Genomic DNA, 16,441 nt, shown 5'->3' with positions numbered 1-16,441 from the left:
ACAACAAAACAAACTGTTAGTGCCGTCCCTTCCCACGAAAATCAAATTCAAATTTGTAAAATCAACAACCACTTGGGATAATCACATTGTGAACAACAAAACCTGAAATAAGCTTCATTTTCAGCCTTTAAGTGGCCTAACACACAGAGTCATTCCTCCTCTGATGGAGCATTAAAGCTGCTGCAGTTTAATTATTAGCGTGTAAGTGTCTGCTGCTGCTGCTGAGTACCGATGGACTGGTCTGGTCTGGTTGTACAGTGATGGAGAGAAAGGAAGCAGGAGGCTCGCTGTGGTTCCTTATCATCACAGGTCACTGACCGCTGTGTTGATGTCAGCACAGCTGCTCTCTCTCACACTAATGACGATGTCAGCCGTACCCGGGGGTTTATACGTGCGGAGCTTCAGGTTGGACGGTAGAGGAACGTTGGTGCAATGCTGCCCAGCTCCATAGTGTTTGACTCCTCTTCATCCGGTAGAGATGTTCAGGCCCGTATGCACTCTCTTCACTATCTCACAGTTTTCTGTCCTCACACATTTTGCTGAACTTGTTTGTTCTTTGTATCAGTGACGTAAGCAATAACGCCACTTCTATCTCCCTGGCTGAGTCTGGGCGATGGAACACAGTGTTGTGGCCTTCATGTTGTGCTGTGCTTTGTGTTAACATTTATAAAGGGAAAAGGGAGCTGATGGTGCTCTTTTACGACAATGACCTGTTTCACTTTCACACGCTCTCAGATGCAGGGATCCATCTGTCCAAGTGAAGATGTGCTGCTGCTGCTGCTGCGGCAGAGGCAGAGGCAGAGGCAGAGGAGCTCCTGGAGCATGTTCAACACTGCACTCTCCCTCCCTTCATTTCTTCCCCGGAGATTTGAACTTGCAACCTTCTGTCCATGAGCTGGTCTTTATTTAATTATGCGATTAAAGTGGATCATTTAAAACTGCCACACATGATATTAAAGGTATCATTCTGTGAAGGACTCCCTGACTCCATGGCGATGAGGTTACTGAGCCCATCCATCATTCCTGCCCGTGCTCCCTGTGGGGCAGCCCCCCTGCTGGGCTCTCAGCCGCTCACACTGTGGGCTGCAGACGGCAATATTTCACTTAATGAGGAGCAATTAACAGGAATTAAAAATGTAATAGAATGCTGATTCATTGAGAGTAGATTTCTCAAGTCGTGACCAAGCGAAGTTCAAACCATCAACGCTAAGCCTCTTGTGTTCAGTCTAGTATGGTGGTCCCTTTGAATGGATTGATGCTCTGTTAAGCTTTGCCTGTCCCACCCAAAGTGTTTTATAACTTTGGATGTTCTGTTTATTTAATTGTTCTTCCCCCTCACTTACAGTCCTCATTCAGTCCAGCCGGGTCTTCTCCAGTCCAGTCACACCCAACCCAGCTCAACTAAAAGCCACTGTTTTGTTTCTCCATCTCCATATCAGGAGAATGTGCAGAGGAATCTTTGAAAGATGTTAGAATTAGAGTTTAAGAATCAAGCCTGACGTTTTAAAGCCAACCTGACCTTGTAACCCAACAGTGTTAGTTCATTTTGACCCGACATGTCTCGTGTTTTCAATGCAAACCCCATTGTAGTCCAATGAATCAAGCTCTTGTCTGCACCGGCGTTCTTCTTTATACTTCATTCAACAATTACTAACCACAATGTACAGACATCATGGAAGAAACCTGGAAGCAGAAACTATTTCAACCCTCGCTGAAAACGTCAACAAGCGGTGCTTTTTGTAAAAACGTAGACGTATTGACACGACCTGGAATTTGGTTACACACGCTCTGCTGGAATATCACAGCTGCTTTCTGTTCTTTTGGGCTAACAAACTGTTTTTGGGGATGCGCTGGACCACACACACACCGTTGTCTGGATTTAAGATGCGTGTACAAGTATCCCACCCTCTGCTGTAACGTCAGCTGTGTAGGTACGCAGGGATGTTTACACGTACCCCGGCAGAAGTCTAAATTCAGCATAATCCCGTCCTTTCCATCCTCTCTCTCTCTCTCTCTCTTGGCCAGGGGGGCGAAACGTGGACAAAAGCCACATCGCTTCATTTGTATGCTTAGCTGGTATAGAGGTCATATCTTTGTTAACTGAGGTTTTAAGCAGCTGGAGCGTTCAGTACTGAAAAATGAGATATCCAGGATTGGAGCGGGGGCACATTAAAGCCGTGAATAGAAGGGAGACGGTGTGAGAGAGAAAGGAGGCGTCCTCTCCTCAACCGCTCATGTTTTGGTTCAGGTGACAGGAATTCCGCGCATTTCCAAGGAGACTTAATACTTCCAAGAATACACATAATGATGATGCTCCACAGAAGGTTGAGGCATGTAAAATGGGAGTACATTCTCTGTGTATTAGGACCGTGACCTTTGAAATTCCCCAGGTTGTGATCTTGATCAGCCCTCTGTCTGTGCGGGAGAGAAATTCCAGGGAAGGGAAGCAGAGGGAAGGGCTCGGCTCGGCTCGACTCGTTCTGGTAGAATCTGCTGTGCCGATCGGTTGGACTGGGAGCTTTGAAGCAGATGTGGCCTACCTTCCTCCACTGATGCCTGCCGTGTCTTAATAAGCCTCCCAAGTCTCAGCAAGCTCACCACTCTCTCAGGATAGAGGGATCTATAAATAGCCTCTAAATTCAGTTTCCCTCTGTCAGCCATGTGGAATCTCACCTAATGTAGTTTACGCATCTGCTTAAATTATTTGATAAAATGGTCGTCTGGTAGCGTCAGTGCTCTCACAATTAAGACGGGACAGAAGTCCTTTGGCCTCAAGTTCATTTGGTGCAGTTTTTATACATTTGGTCTTATGATCTTTAATGTTTAGTCATGCAATGATTACTGAATTACATTTAGAGGAGAACAACAACAACAAAGTCAGCATACTTGTTTGTGTGTGTGTGTGTGTGTGTGTGTGTGTGTGGTGCGCGCTCTCCTGAGTCTTGTGGCCATTGAGCATTGCAGTAATGGAGTCGCTGTGTTGTCATAACCCAGCGTATTAGCGTTGCTCGCTGACTGCTCTGCGGTGTGTGTGTGTGTGTGTCTGCTCAGATTGTGTAATGAGAACTGCAGGGGAGAGGAGGGGGAGAAGAGGTCTCCTCAAGCCTGGAGCCAGTTTGGACACTGTTTGCTCCCAGTGGACGGCAGACCTGACACACACACACACACACACTCACACTCACACTCACACAAAGAGCTGACTCAGTATGCGTGTCTTGGTGAAGGAAAGAGAAAGGGTAGAGACGGACAGATAGATGAATAGATTGATCACTCGATCAATTGGTCAGAGAATTGAGTCATGTGCAGAAAGGCGTCAGAGTGAGTGGAAGGATCCTGAGCCTGTATGAAGTGATAGTATGGATGCATTACAGTAATGAAGGGAGCGTGAGGGGAGGAGGTGTTGCAGAGTCAGAAGTGTATAGAGATGTTATGCTTCTACACAGCCAGCCAAACATCCCAGAAAGAACAATCCTGCTGCAGCAAAGTCTGCTGCACTACACAAGCTCAGGCACCCACAGGGCCAAGAGCCTCTGCAGCACAAAGCAAAAGCCCCGACTAATCACATTCCTCTCATGGCTCTGATATTCTGCTTAAATGTGATGAGTTTATCTTTTGATAGCATAGCATTGTAACCCAGGGTCCCGACTCCTAACCTGTCTGCATGTTGTTGACTGTGTGTGTTTCCTCAGCGGTATGAGGACTGGACATGTGGTTCTCCTCCGCTCACAAAGGCTCCATGTCTCTTAACACCACCGCCATGATTGTTTATTATGATGCTGCTCTCTGTAATGTGGTATTCTGTGGTAAATTTTTGTCTACATAATGAATAATGACTGGATAAGTTGCCTTGCGAGCTAAAACTAGCATCGACTTCTTGCTGTTACCTGACAGGACGTCGTGTCAAACTGAATGTTTACCAGCCGCAGCACAGTTCCTAGTCTTGGTAAGAATAGCGGCAATGAAACTATTTTTCTCAGTAGACCGGGCATTATTTGTGTAATTGTTACGGAGGTCTAGCTGAGTGGTTTTTGCACGTTACCCCTCACTCTCCCTCACTGTTATCATTTTAGTGTGTGTATGCTGATGTGCACGTGCGAAGCGCGACACAGTAATGTCACCATCGCCGCGTTGTAAAGGGATTTGGCGCGTATCTCATCACGGGGGTGAGCTGAAGCCGATAGTTACACGCTCGAGTGTCTATTTATCTCCTCCTCTTACAGCTCAGGGGGACAAAAGCGGCGGCGAGTGACACGGCTGCCATGAGACGCTATTGGAAAACAAGGCTCGCCCTGGATACAGATGAATGCATTCCTCAGAGGCACAATGAAATAAAAGCATGTCCCTCCTGTGTCGCTCCTCTGCTTTGCCAGAGTTCTGTGGCTTTTAAAGAAAGAGCTGACAGAAGACGTGAAGAGACGTTAGCATTAGCCTCTTTATAAAGGCCCTGGGATGTCTCTTTTGTCTTTTCCAATTGTGTTGAGATAAGTGGAGAGGAAGTAGTTCCTACACCATTGTGCTGGAGCTTTGTTAGTCGTTACAGAGCCCAGGTTGTTCCAGACGTGCTTCCAAGGAGATAAATGACAGATGTGAGGGTTGCAGTGATTTTCTGTCCTGGGTGAAGTTGTTTTGTCTGTCTGTTATCTGAAGCTCAGCCTCGTCTGTCTATAACAAGGAAAAGTTGACAATAGAAAGGCTGACGTTGACTGAAGTCAGCTGCATATATGGAGGTGGTTTGATCAGAGTAACTTGCTTAAAAGTGCTTGGAGTCTAAACAAGGAGGATTGTAGCTGGATGGGGCTTGGGCTCAGAACCTGCAGGTAGGGCCTCTTTGTTTACATGCGTTTAGGTGTTATTATGTCTGTCATTGGATTGATTAAACTCCATCTGGACGGTGAATGTGGCCCACTGAGCTGGGACGGGTTCATGCTGACTGATCTGCATACATCACTCTTGGGTACAGTGATGTTTAATGTAAGGGAAGTGATGAAGTGGTGGTCTCCTTTGAGAAGCTGATGTCGTTCCCAGACTAATACGGTCGTGTGTAATAGCTCTCTCTAACAAACGAGGGTTCCACAAGCATGGCAGTTTAGCTGATAATGAATTCTCGGTGAAGGCCTTTAACTGTGCATGAGTGGGTGCAGGAAGTGTGTGTGGGTGTATGTGCACCCTGCAGCAGGGGAGGATACAGTGATGCAGCATCTCCATCAGGAAGACACCTGGCTGCTGGAAATGTTTTATCCCACGGCTGATGCCATGACAGCTCTGCTAGTGTTCTCTGCAGGAAAGCAATGATAAATGCAGAAATCAGAAGCCTGATACTGCATCATTAGAATGCCTTCCTGCCTCCTCTCCTCTCCTCTCCTCTCCTCTCCTCTCCTATCGTCTCTAGCTGACTGTGCTTTGGCACTCATCACAGAAATAGGGAGAAACATATTTAATCTGATGAGATGAGCAGAAATCTCCTGCTTGTGCTTGTGGCATCATTTGTGTGAAGTGTGTATGCAGATGTTGATGTGCTTGGCCTGTAGCTGTCCCATGATTGCTCACTACGCCTCATTGGTAATGATCTGATCCATTTCAATTCTGATTCCTGGGGTCACGACTCGATTCAAATGTGACCTTATCATGGCTGTGGCGTGAGTGAGGCGTTCACGCTTCTTGCAGCGTCATGATGAGCTCAATGCTGCGCCGTTCAGTGGCGCCACAGAAATGAAGTGTAAGCAGGTGTTGATCCTAGTTCTGTCACCCACGTCCGTCTCCACCTCTCACTTTGAATCGACAAACATTGATAAATACACATTTCCATCACTCTGGACACTGCATGTGTGTGTGTGTGTGTGTGTGTGTGTGTGAGCCGTGGGTCATTTTGACACCTTTTGTCCTTGTGCCCATTAAGGTCCCTGTGGAAAAGAAATCAATGTCCAAATAATCAATATTTCTGAAAAAGATTGATTTGTTTGAGTCCATATATTAAATATGTTTTTGTTGTTTTGAGGGTCATGACTTTAACATCACTCACTTAGAACAGCAGCTGCAGGTTAGCAGGATTTAGCGTTTTGCTCCAGCACACCTGAGCTGCATGGTTGGATTTGTTTTCCTCTCGGTCGGTGGTCTGACTTTATTCACTACGCTTCCTTGCTCCTCCTGAGTTTCTGCATTCCAGTGTTTTGGTAATGATGGGGCAAGGTGATCTGTAAACTGATATCTGTGACCTGAGAGGAATTCATTTCTTCATGCTTTGTCAGATTGTAGCTCGGATAGATTATGCAGTAACTTTTATGTTTGTGTATCACACACACACACACACACACACACACACACACACACACACACACACACACACACACACACACACACACACACACACACACACACACACAGACATTTTTCAAAACATTAATTCCTCAGAACTTCATAGATCTTGTCGGTCTTCTGAGTGTTTTATTATGCTGCTGACAGTGCAGTGATCATGTAACTCATTATGCCTCCTGCATATAGGATCAGCTGCCTGAGGGACTTTAAGGTTCACTTCTGGATTTTGTCGATTTCAAGTGAATTACAACATAATCCTCTCCCTTTGGGATATAATAAACTTTGAACTTCTTGAACTCTGATTCCCCCCTAATCCTTCCTTCCTTCCTTCCTTCCTTCTTTTTCTTGCATCTTTGTGTTCCACCTCAGTGCAGAAAGTAGCCTACCGCAGCCCAGCTCTGCATAGTTTCCATCTTTCCCCCTGCTGCACCCATGCTTATCATCTAAACCAGGTTTGTCTAACGACCAGTCAAGATCTGAGAGCCACCGACTTGATCAAGAGAACAAAAGTGAGATGGAGCACGTGCAGAGTTTTAGGTCCCTGTGAGCCTAGATCATGTATTTGTTGTTGGTTTAACTCATAAGTTACTGTCGCATGGCTGGGATTGAGTCCAGCTTTCCATTGTGTTTCTGCAAAATATTGTAAAACTGAACAACAACACATAACGTATCTGCAGCTGAATAGTGTTGTAATATTTTATCAGGAGGTCATTTTCTAGCCCTGGTGATGAGTCCAGCAGATTAAGGCCTGATTGGCTGTCATCATTGTGTATTAGGAAAATGCAATTTCCTCTCAGTATTTAATTATCCCACAGTCTTTTTTTACACTTGCATATTTTGTAACGCTGTAATTTGATGGCTTGTGTAGCCGTTTTGCGTCGCTGCTGATGAATGCACTATCCTTGCCTGTTCCCACAAAGCCGGCCGCTCGCTCGCTCTCCCAGGGATCCTTCCTGTCCCGGCCTACTGTGAGAGATTTGAAGCTTTAACGTTTCCCAGCAGACCGCATGCATTTCTGTCCGACATACCAGATACCAGATTAGCTGTGTGGGCTTTGTGTGGCTGATTGTTTAGCCGCTGAGAATCACAAAACTCGCTTGGACTTTTGCATAGTTTAAGGGAAAGTAAAACACTTTTAGATCTTCTTGAGTGTGATCTCATCAGCCGCAGATATGAGAGACGAGGCTGTTTGATGTTATTGTTAAGACATCTTGAGACAGGGAGCGCACAGCTGTCTCAGATGAACCCTAGCCTTCATCCCATTACACTTTGAAATGAAGGCCTCGCCTCAACCGCCCCGTTGGCTGAGAGGAGATCAGAGCATCCTCTCACTTCTCTCATCTAGAATCTGCAAATCTGCTACAATCAAGATGGAGTGGCTCATCAGAGTGAGAGAACTGGAATGTGTAATGAGTTAGAAAGTCAGCCTGCCCGTCTGCCTGCCTGCCTGCCTGCCTGCCTGCCTGCCTGCCTGCCTGCCTGCCTGCCTGCCTGCTTGCCTGCCTGGATTTCCAGTGTGTCAGTGAGAGAAGCGGCTGTGTCAGCTCCAGGAGAAGGGAGGCTTGAATTTATAATGGAGAGAGACGGAAGCTGCACTCAGTCATTTTTATCAGTTTAACCACGGTGCGATTAATGTGAAGGGACTTTTTGTGACAGTAAAGTTTCTGTTTACTTGCTTTGTATTGCAGAGGAGGACAGCAGAACCGTACACAGTGAAGACAGATTTTTTTTGCAAGTTTCAGCGTTTCTGTCACTGACTACTAATGCATCTAAGAAGGGGAATTCAAAACCATGGGAACTGGAATGTTCATTCTGCCAACAGTTTTAGTCACAGAGATAATCTGATCCGTTGGTGTCGGATGATATTAATCACAAATATCTTGATTGACGGCGCTGAAATAAGATCGGAAAGGTAATCACAGTCTGGAGGTGTAACCTGTATAAATGAAGCCAGAGCGGCGACTTGTGTAGCGTGCATGTGTGTTTGCGTCTCTCACCCTTGAGGCTGCGGTGATTGGAGCGGAGAAGAGAAGACGAGCCGAGTCGCCTGAGGCCGTCAACAAGCCGGTGTGTCAGACAGATAACAAACCGCCGAGCATTCCTCTATTCGGTGTGAAAGTCACATTTGGCCCACGTTGAACCCTTTTTCCCTGAGCATCAACACAACCTATCCACTATCACCATCACCATCAGCAAGCAGGCGCAGAAGGTGGAGGCAGAGTTGACTTGTTGGTGAACTCTCTCACAGGAAACGCGTTCTGCTGTATCCGTGGCTTTTAACTGAAATAGGCTCCGAGCTGAAAATCCTTTCCTTTAAATAGCACGAGGATGAAGTGTGTTTGTATCTACATTCTGCAGATTATTTTTAGCACAAACGAGGAGTTGAATTAAAGAGGATTCCAAGTTTGTTTAGGTGCTGGATGAGCCTCAAGTTGCAGGAACTCTTTTCGATCTATCCGTGGAGAGAAATCCTCCAAACTTTTTCTTTGCCACAGCATATATCCCCTGTTGCTATTGATCCCTGAAGATTAGTGCTTTGGAAAATCGTTTTTTTATTGTCACGCTTGGACGGGCCATAGCACCACCATTCCTTTGATGAATTACTTTAAATCATCCTTCATAAATATTTATCAGTCAGCTAATTCTGTGCCAATGGAGAAATGGAAGTGCTGATGTGCAGGCGAGTCCTTTAGGTCTCCATGGCTCCCTCAGACACACACACACACACACACACACACTCACTCACACACTGAAGTGCATCAAGTAACCACATCTCTCGTCTCTCTAATCACAGATCTCACACTTGACAGTTGAGCTTTTGGCTTCTCTTTCTATGGTGGTTTGGCATAAACAATGGAGGAAATTTGATTTATGTTTCATTCGTCTCCTTTATTTTTCCAGGCTAATTTGGTTGAGGAGACGTCCTATATTACAGCCAAGATAGAATCAGAGACATTATATGTTTTCAGGCCGATTTCCGTAATGCGGCAAGTGTGGTTGAAGTTGAGTTTCCTAAAGCATCCAACGATCAGAATTTCCTTTTCATTCTGGAGTCTCATAATGTTAAACTGATCATCTTGGCTATCAGGCCTGTACAGGTATGGTACAGGTGCTCCAGGTGTCTTTGCTTGCTTGGCATTCTCGATCTCTGGTTGGACAGCATTAACGAACACTCTCACACATTGCGGTGTCGTTTTCCGTGTCAGCTTTAGTAACAACACATCAAACGTTTCCTCTCTCCACGGGCCAGATGGCAGATCCAGATTCTCTTATGGTGAGTTTGAGTGTTGCTGTCCTCCAACCAGCAGCAGATGATTACATGCATGAGAAGTGCCAAAAGTGTCACAGTGCCAAAAGAATCAAAGTGACGTTTCTGTTTGCTTCTGCGTACTTCACAAACAAGTGGAGTTGTGCTTCTTTTAGTCATGTTTACTTTCTTCTTAGGGCTTGAAATAACATCGTTTCCAAATGAGTGGGCACAAAATGAGACGGAACAGATGAGCAGCGCCCGTGTTTGGCTCAGTACCTCCACAACAAGCCAGTGCAACATTTTCAGTCCGAGCGGTGTTTGGTTCCAGGGGTCGGTGTGTGTGTGTGTGTGTGTGTGTGTGTGCGGGAGGCGGCTTTGTTTTCCCTCAGCCCCGTCGTTCCTCATCATTGGCAAAGAGGCAGTTGTTCCACATTGTTGGATTCACCTCAATGCAATTAGCTGTTGATTTGCTTATGTTTTGGAGCAGCGTAGCCTGGAGACCCATTGTGACTGCAGTGAAATGTGCTGTGTCAGAGCCGTGTGTGTTTTGAATGTTAATAAAGTGACGGCACTTTTAATTTCCCTTTAAACTCTCTAAAGGTGGCACAGGCACTGAAGTCCTTGTGTTGTGTTCTTTGCTCTCCCCCCTGGACCTCTTTGGACCGCTCTTTTCACAGTGCCGGGTGGATAAAAGCTCTAGAAAGCGAAACCTCCTTCATGTTTATGTGACTCTAGTGTTAATATTGTGATTAGAGCTTAAATGGGCCCTGAACATTTTCAACCAAAGCCAAATCTGGAACCAGCGAACGCCGGCCTGGTCCGACTTGGCCCAAACACGTGTCAACCAAAGAGTTTTCAAACTGAGCCTGACTTTAAACATCGGGTCGTGCCTGGTTTGGTGCTTCACTTGACTTTGTTCTAACAACTAAAAATCCAATACTGGAAACAGAGGGCAGTGCTTTGTCTCTCTAATCATCTTTTAGTATATGCTGTTATAAACTGGGGATGATGATGACAGTGATGGTGATGATGATGCTGATGCTGATGGTGAATGGTTGCAATGACGAACAAAGGTCCCGGCAGTATATGTGTATTAAGTTGGCTGCTGACGGTCCGTCTTCTCATTTCCATACTAAATCACATCAGCTGGTCCCTAAAGCTTTGTCGAGGGTCTGCTGTGATTATTTCCCTGCAAATGTCAAGCAAATTAAGCTGAGCTAGCTGCTGTGCTGTGCTATGGAGGCTGATAAAGGTCAATCAACATGTACAAATCCTGCTGCAGAATGCTTATCTGCTAAATGGCCTCAGCTCCCCTCGCCGGGATGTTGTGCACCGCTGCCGCCGCCGCCGGGACTTAATTCATTCTGCCAGCCAGGCCTGGGACCTTCCCGTTTGCTTCTGGAGGTCCATGATAGCTCTCTCTCTCACCATCTAGTGTCCTGTCACGCTCCGACACATTCCCTCGGCCCGTCTGCCCTTCCCGCCCGTCGCACTAACAGAAATGACTGCCATTACGGCGCCCGGCACCTCATTTGGCCCAGCGTGTTCACATGAGCAACCCTGCTTCGCTTTGCTTCCATCTTGTTATTTCCATTCTACAAAATCCATCTTTTGCCCAATAACATCTTGTTGGTATTAATTTGGTATTGTTAGAGTGAATTGAAAGAGTCTGGCCATGGAATCAGCAGCCCAGAGAAATGGAATGATTGCTTTTGCGTGTTGAGTGGTGATTATAGAACTCTACAGCATTGATTGGTGTCTTATCTCAGTGTGAGGTCACGTGCAGATTAGACTGCCACATTTGTTTCACCACACTGATTCAGCAGATGAGTTTCTATTCAGCTGCTGTGGTTACGGCGGTCAGTCGGGTCGTCAGTCAGCCGAGGTTTGAGCTCAACCATCAACATTCAGCTCATTGTTCCTTCACAATAAGCTTGGAAATGACTGGAGATCCATTACATCACCGGCGTGTGTGTATTCTTCCTACATGCATTTAGAAAGTGGCTCTCCTTTTCTAATCTATGTATGTTGTGGAATTGAGTTTGCGGCGTAATGAGTGTGTGAGTGTGTGGCTGTGTGGAGGCAAGAGGCTGCCACGGCAACACCAGATCATTAGAATAAAGTGATTAATTTCTCCTGCAAAAAAAGCAATACATAATACAATTCATTAAATTAGCATTACTTAAATATAGAAACAATTCTTAAATGTGCCAAAGTATAATTCAGCATTTATATTTTGTCATTAAATGATGAATACATTAATAGAAAATGTGTTTTGGGTCCATTTATAATGATGGTTAATAAAGAATTCCCATCGTGTGTTACAGTGTTGTTGTTAGCTGTATTACTTGTTGCCGTGGCCTCGGGTTGATGTTGTGTGTGTGTTTGTCTGTTTGTCTTTTAAAGTGTTATATCTTTTAATGGAACTAAAGTCAATGACACTGAAGCTTCGATATCACCTGTTACTGTTCATTCCTCAGTTGTCTCTCAGATGTAATGACCTCATGTACTGCAGGCCTGTGTCGGTACCACTCGCTCCCCTGCCTGCATTCCATGGGATTAGTCTCAATTCCTTCTCAGCGGAGGTCACAGGTCAACGTTGGCCTTAATGCAGTGCCTCATGACGTAGATAGTGAAGAGGGCCTCAAGGTGCCCTTGAGGGCCCCTGAGAGGTTTGACTGTGTTTTGAAAGTTGCAGCCTATTTCTGGCCCTCGGTTCCTCTCTGTTTGGGGTCATAGGAATAGATTTAGGAATCCCCACCGCAGGGACAAACGTTGCTGTGAATGCCAAGCTTTCTACCTCGATGCCGCAATGGTGCCACTCAGAGGAGAGCGGGGGTATGTTCATGTGACAAACACGGCCAGCATGACGGCTTCAGAGGGATTCACTGACAGCACCAAAGTAAACGTCAGTGAACTCGGTATAATCGACTGGAGTGAGGGGGAAAACTTGCTGAGTCAAAGTCATTTCAACTTTCCCAAACCATTTCCCTCCGACTCCGATTTCCTATGGAGCAGGAGTCAGAAACAGCTGATGCTTGACTAATTTAATTCTGGGAAAGAGTGGAAGAGCTGGAGAAAAGGGAGGTAGATCTGAGAGGGAGGGAGGGGGATCTGATAAGCAACCAGAGGCATTCCCTTGATGGGAGGGAGTTGCATCACTACCATCGACTCTGCAAGTCTGGAGTGAAACTCTCAAACTGGATGAAGAGGAGGAGAGAGGGTTGACCTTCTCGTTTTCATCCTCTTGGCGCTATGACAGACCCGCTTCCCCCTCCTGTACAACTCATGCCAAGAGGATCTCTGTGACCTGCAGCAGCTCAGCCAACAGCTGATTCACTATGATTCACTGTCTGACAGCAGGTGAGGCGGCTTCTGTTTTGTGTGTGATGCAGCAGGAAAACAGAGAGAGAAAGCTGTGCTGCGGCTGAGCGCCTTTATGTTTGAGGACGATTCAGTGGGAGAGAGGAGTGGAGAGACGGTTCAGACTGTAAGAGGACGCTGTGATCACTTTCTTTGATGTAAGTGTGTGTATGTGTGTAAATGTGATGTGTGAGAGGTTGACTGTGTGTGTGTGAGAGAGATAGAGACCCATGCTCTCACCTCCTGCCCCTGCTGCCAAGATGTAGTCCATGTATTGAAATTATGTTCACCCAGAGTCATTGTTTGGCAAGTTGGCATGGCAGGCCAGGGGCTCCAGAGCTGCAGCACTGAGAGACGGAGAGGAAGAGAGGGAGAGAGGGAGAGAGGGAGAGGGAGAGAGGGAGAGGGGGGTTGCTGGGGGTTCAAACTACAATGCCTTGCCCCTTGTGTCCCCGCTGTCATCATGTTACCCTTGTGTTGAGACAGGGATTACCCTGAGCTGGTTGTTTTGCTGAAAAAGTTGCCAAGGCAGGGCTGCAGCACACACACACACACACACACACTGTACATACACACACACCCACAACCACAGAGAGAGAGAGAAAGAAAGAGAGAAAGAGAGAGAGAAGCACTGCAGCATAGCTGCTTCTGCAACACTCACTGATGAAAAGCTTTGACTGAAATCTAAACTGTGTTTCCTTTCGTAAGAGTTTTGTTTTTTTCTGCCAGCTCAGTGTCTTTATGAAATGATGAATGTGCTGCTGGATGTGAACTTCATCATGTATGTGCAACTTTTTTACATTTTTGTAGAGATCTCCTCCCGTAATTCTATCAACGTCACGAGTGTTCACTGTGAGTCCTTACCTGGCAGTAACATGCGTGGCTCTGGTGTGTTCTGTGTGAGGACAGTTGTGTGTTGAGACTGTGTGAGAGGAGACACCAGTCGTTCCCTCTCTCCTTCATCAGGACAGATGGAGACAGAAACTGCACTTTGACATGATGGTGCTCTGGTGCCTGGTGACATCTTCCTCCTGTGAGTCAGTGGGGATGTTTGGCTGAGAGTCTTCCTCAGAGTCTTAAAGAGGAGCGATTAAGTCATTGCTCTGTCTGAAGTGTAACTAGAGTCGTTTTCACACCTGAGTTGTTGCCGTTACTCGATCCAGCCCTTGTTGTTAGGATGGAGACACTGCACCCTCATTCTTTCCAACAACAACAACAACAACAACAAAGTCACCGGTCGATGGCGTGACACAGACATGTCGTACTTCTTTCGCGGTTTTCTGCAAATTTGAAATGTATTATTTTGATTTAGGACACAAAACTTTGATGGTCTTTGATTGTATTCACTCATACTGCCAACAGAAGTCTCCACCACAAAGAGAATGCTGCTGCAGCCCCCCCCCCCCCCCAGGTCATTGATGAGAGCTACTTTCCTACAGACAAATCCGTCCACTGTGCTGCAGCGTTTGCACACACTGAGCTGAGCGAGGATGCTGGGAATTCCGTGACAAATAGTTCAGAAGTAATGCGGCCAAAAACAAAAGCCACAAAAGAATGCAGAATCCTAATTAAGCGGGATGCTGCTGTGTGTGTGTGTGTGTGTGTGTGTGTGTGTGTGTATGTGCCCCCCCAGTGCAGCTCAGCAAACGATGTCCTGAAACAAGAACAAAGCCCAGTGTTTGTGTGTGTGTGTGTGTGTACATGTGATCACGAGCTAGTTTGTCTTTTGTGTATACATAGATGCATTTTTTGTGTTTCTCTTTCACGTCATTAGCAGTGAATGTGTGTGTGTGTGTGTGTGTGTGTGTGTGTGTGCAGTCCTGTCCTCTCTCCTCCACCCGGCTCTCCCTTTGCTGCATGCTGACGCAGTGAGCCGTCCCTTTATTTAGCTTATAAACCTCCTTCAAAGTGAAGTTCTGCAGCTTTTCCTTCAGAGGAGTCACTCTGTGCTGCTGACAGTCATTTATCTGTGTACTTTAAGTGAGAAGAGTGTAAACATCTTAGTGTTTATCGCTGCCTCTCTGTGTATCTATGACAACTGAAGCCTCTGCATTATTTCCTGTGTTAAATGCTCGTGCACACACACACAGCAGATCCCAGCAGCTGTATTGATTCAACCTAAGACAAAGGGAAGTGTGAGAGGCGTTTAAGTCCACTAGATCTACACACATCAGTGCAGTGTGTTATGGTGTCCAGCCTGAACGGGACAGGAACATGAGCGCTTACATGTGTTGTCCACGTCCTCAGATAAATGTCTCCGTCTCCCGGCTGGCTACGCTCCAGCAGACAGCACAGAAGCCGTTTGCTGCAGGAGATACTGTGACAGAAGAGGAGCCCACTTCCTCTGTGGTGACATTAAAGAAATACTCTGAGAGTGACGTTGGATTTACAGGGTTTGGTCTGTCTTGACAATCCTGTAGAAGAAATCTTGAAGCCAATATCTTTGAACAAACATGGTCAGTCCTCCACAAGGACCTATGGATCTGTACCCTCTTCATCTGGGTTCGTTAGTTAGTTAGTTATTATCCTTTCTTTCTTCTGCCGTTGGCTTTGTGGTGTCTTACGCGTCCTGAGCTGCTGCCCTTTGCTCCGCTGGGATTTGGTTCTCATCTGGCCTCTCTTTGCGCTTCAATATCATCCATGCTACTGACCGCTTGAACGGTTTCACTTCTGGCATGTGACTGCCTGACCACTGTGTTATGTCCTCATTGCCCTCTTTGACATCCAGCAACGACTGTGGATACTTGGCAACCATCTTTTTGGCAACTGCCATGGCGGCTTGTTTACTGCGAGGCATTTATCCTCTCAGAAACAATCATTCTAATCATTTCTGTCTGTAAACATCAGCTTGGCCTTTCCTCCCTGTCCAAACTTCTCCAAACATCTCACATCAATGCTTCAGGACCCTTGTTGTTCTAACATCTCCACATGTTGGTTGTCCTCTGCCTCAGACGTTTGAGGGTCAAAGCCACCTGATTCAGTTGGAACAGATGATGACTGATAAGCAGGATCTGTGTTTGAGTCACTGATAGGACTGACGGTGCAGTCTGTGTATTTCCGTGACATTTGAGCAGCAAGGGAAGATTTGATTGCGACTGTGTTCATCCTCTCACTGCACCGATCACAGCACGACCTTCTGCTATATGCTCCTTCAAATCATCCATTAGATTTGTCGTAGTTTGACGAAGGCGCTCACACAAAGCCGCTGCACATTTGGTTTCAGGGTGGCTATAAGAGCCCAGGTGGTGGCAGCAAGAAGGAGCCTTCAAAGCTCTGAATCTACTAAATGGCTGCTTTCATTCGGCTGTAAAACACTTCAATTAAGAGGGTTTGCAATAAACCCTCAAAGTCTCAATCGACTTGACACAGAAACAACTACAACATTGTTAACTTCAACATACAGTGTTGTTTTACATGAATGTATTTACATAAAAGAGCAAAAACAGCGTTACAATCTCCTGCATCTGCATGTTTACGCCTTCACTGCCTGTGTTGTGTTCACTGTCCTTCCAACCA

At 46.2% G+C, this 16,441-nt stretch overlaps 1 protein-coding gene across 7 annotated transcripts in view; it reads left to right on the top strand.

Annotated features, from left to right (window-relative positions):
• The window catches only part of plekha7b (pleckstrin homology domain containing, family A member 7b), a 64,795-nt gene that overhangs the window by 14,638 nt on the left and 33,716 nt on the right, over nucleotides 1-16,441 (top strand). Inside the window, exon 1 of one of the 7 annotated variants that reach the window (XM_076155678.1) lies at nucleotides 12,769-12,925. The exons of the other annotated variants lie outside the window; for them this stretch is intronic. The gene's annotated coding sequence lies outside the window, so the exon portion shown is untranslated. Of the gene's footprint in view, nucleotides 1-12,768; nucleotides 12,926-16,441 lie in introns of those variants that run through there. 7 annotated transcript variants of the gene reach the window in all.

Source organism: Genypterus blacodes, unplaced genomic scaffold (assembly GCF_046128005.1).
Source record: "Genypterus blacodes isolate CSIRO-AG114 ecotype Tasmania unplaced genomic scaffold, CSIRO-AGI_Gbla_v1 ptg000067l_1, whole genome shotgun sequence".
In the NCBI taxonomy this organism is placed as follows: Eukaryota; Metazoa; Chordata; class Actinopteri; order Ophidiiformes; family Ophidiidae; genus Genypterus; species Genypterus blacodes.
This window is presented reverse-complemented; position numbering and strand designations above follow the sequence as displayed.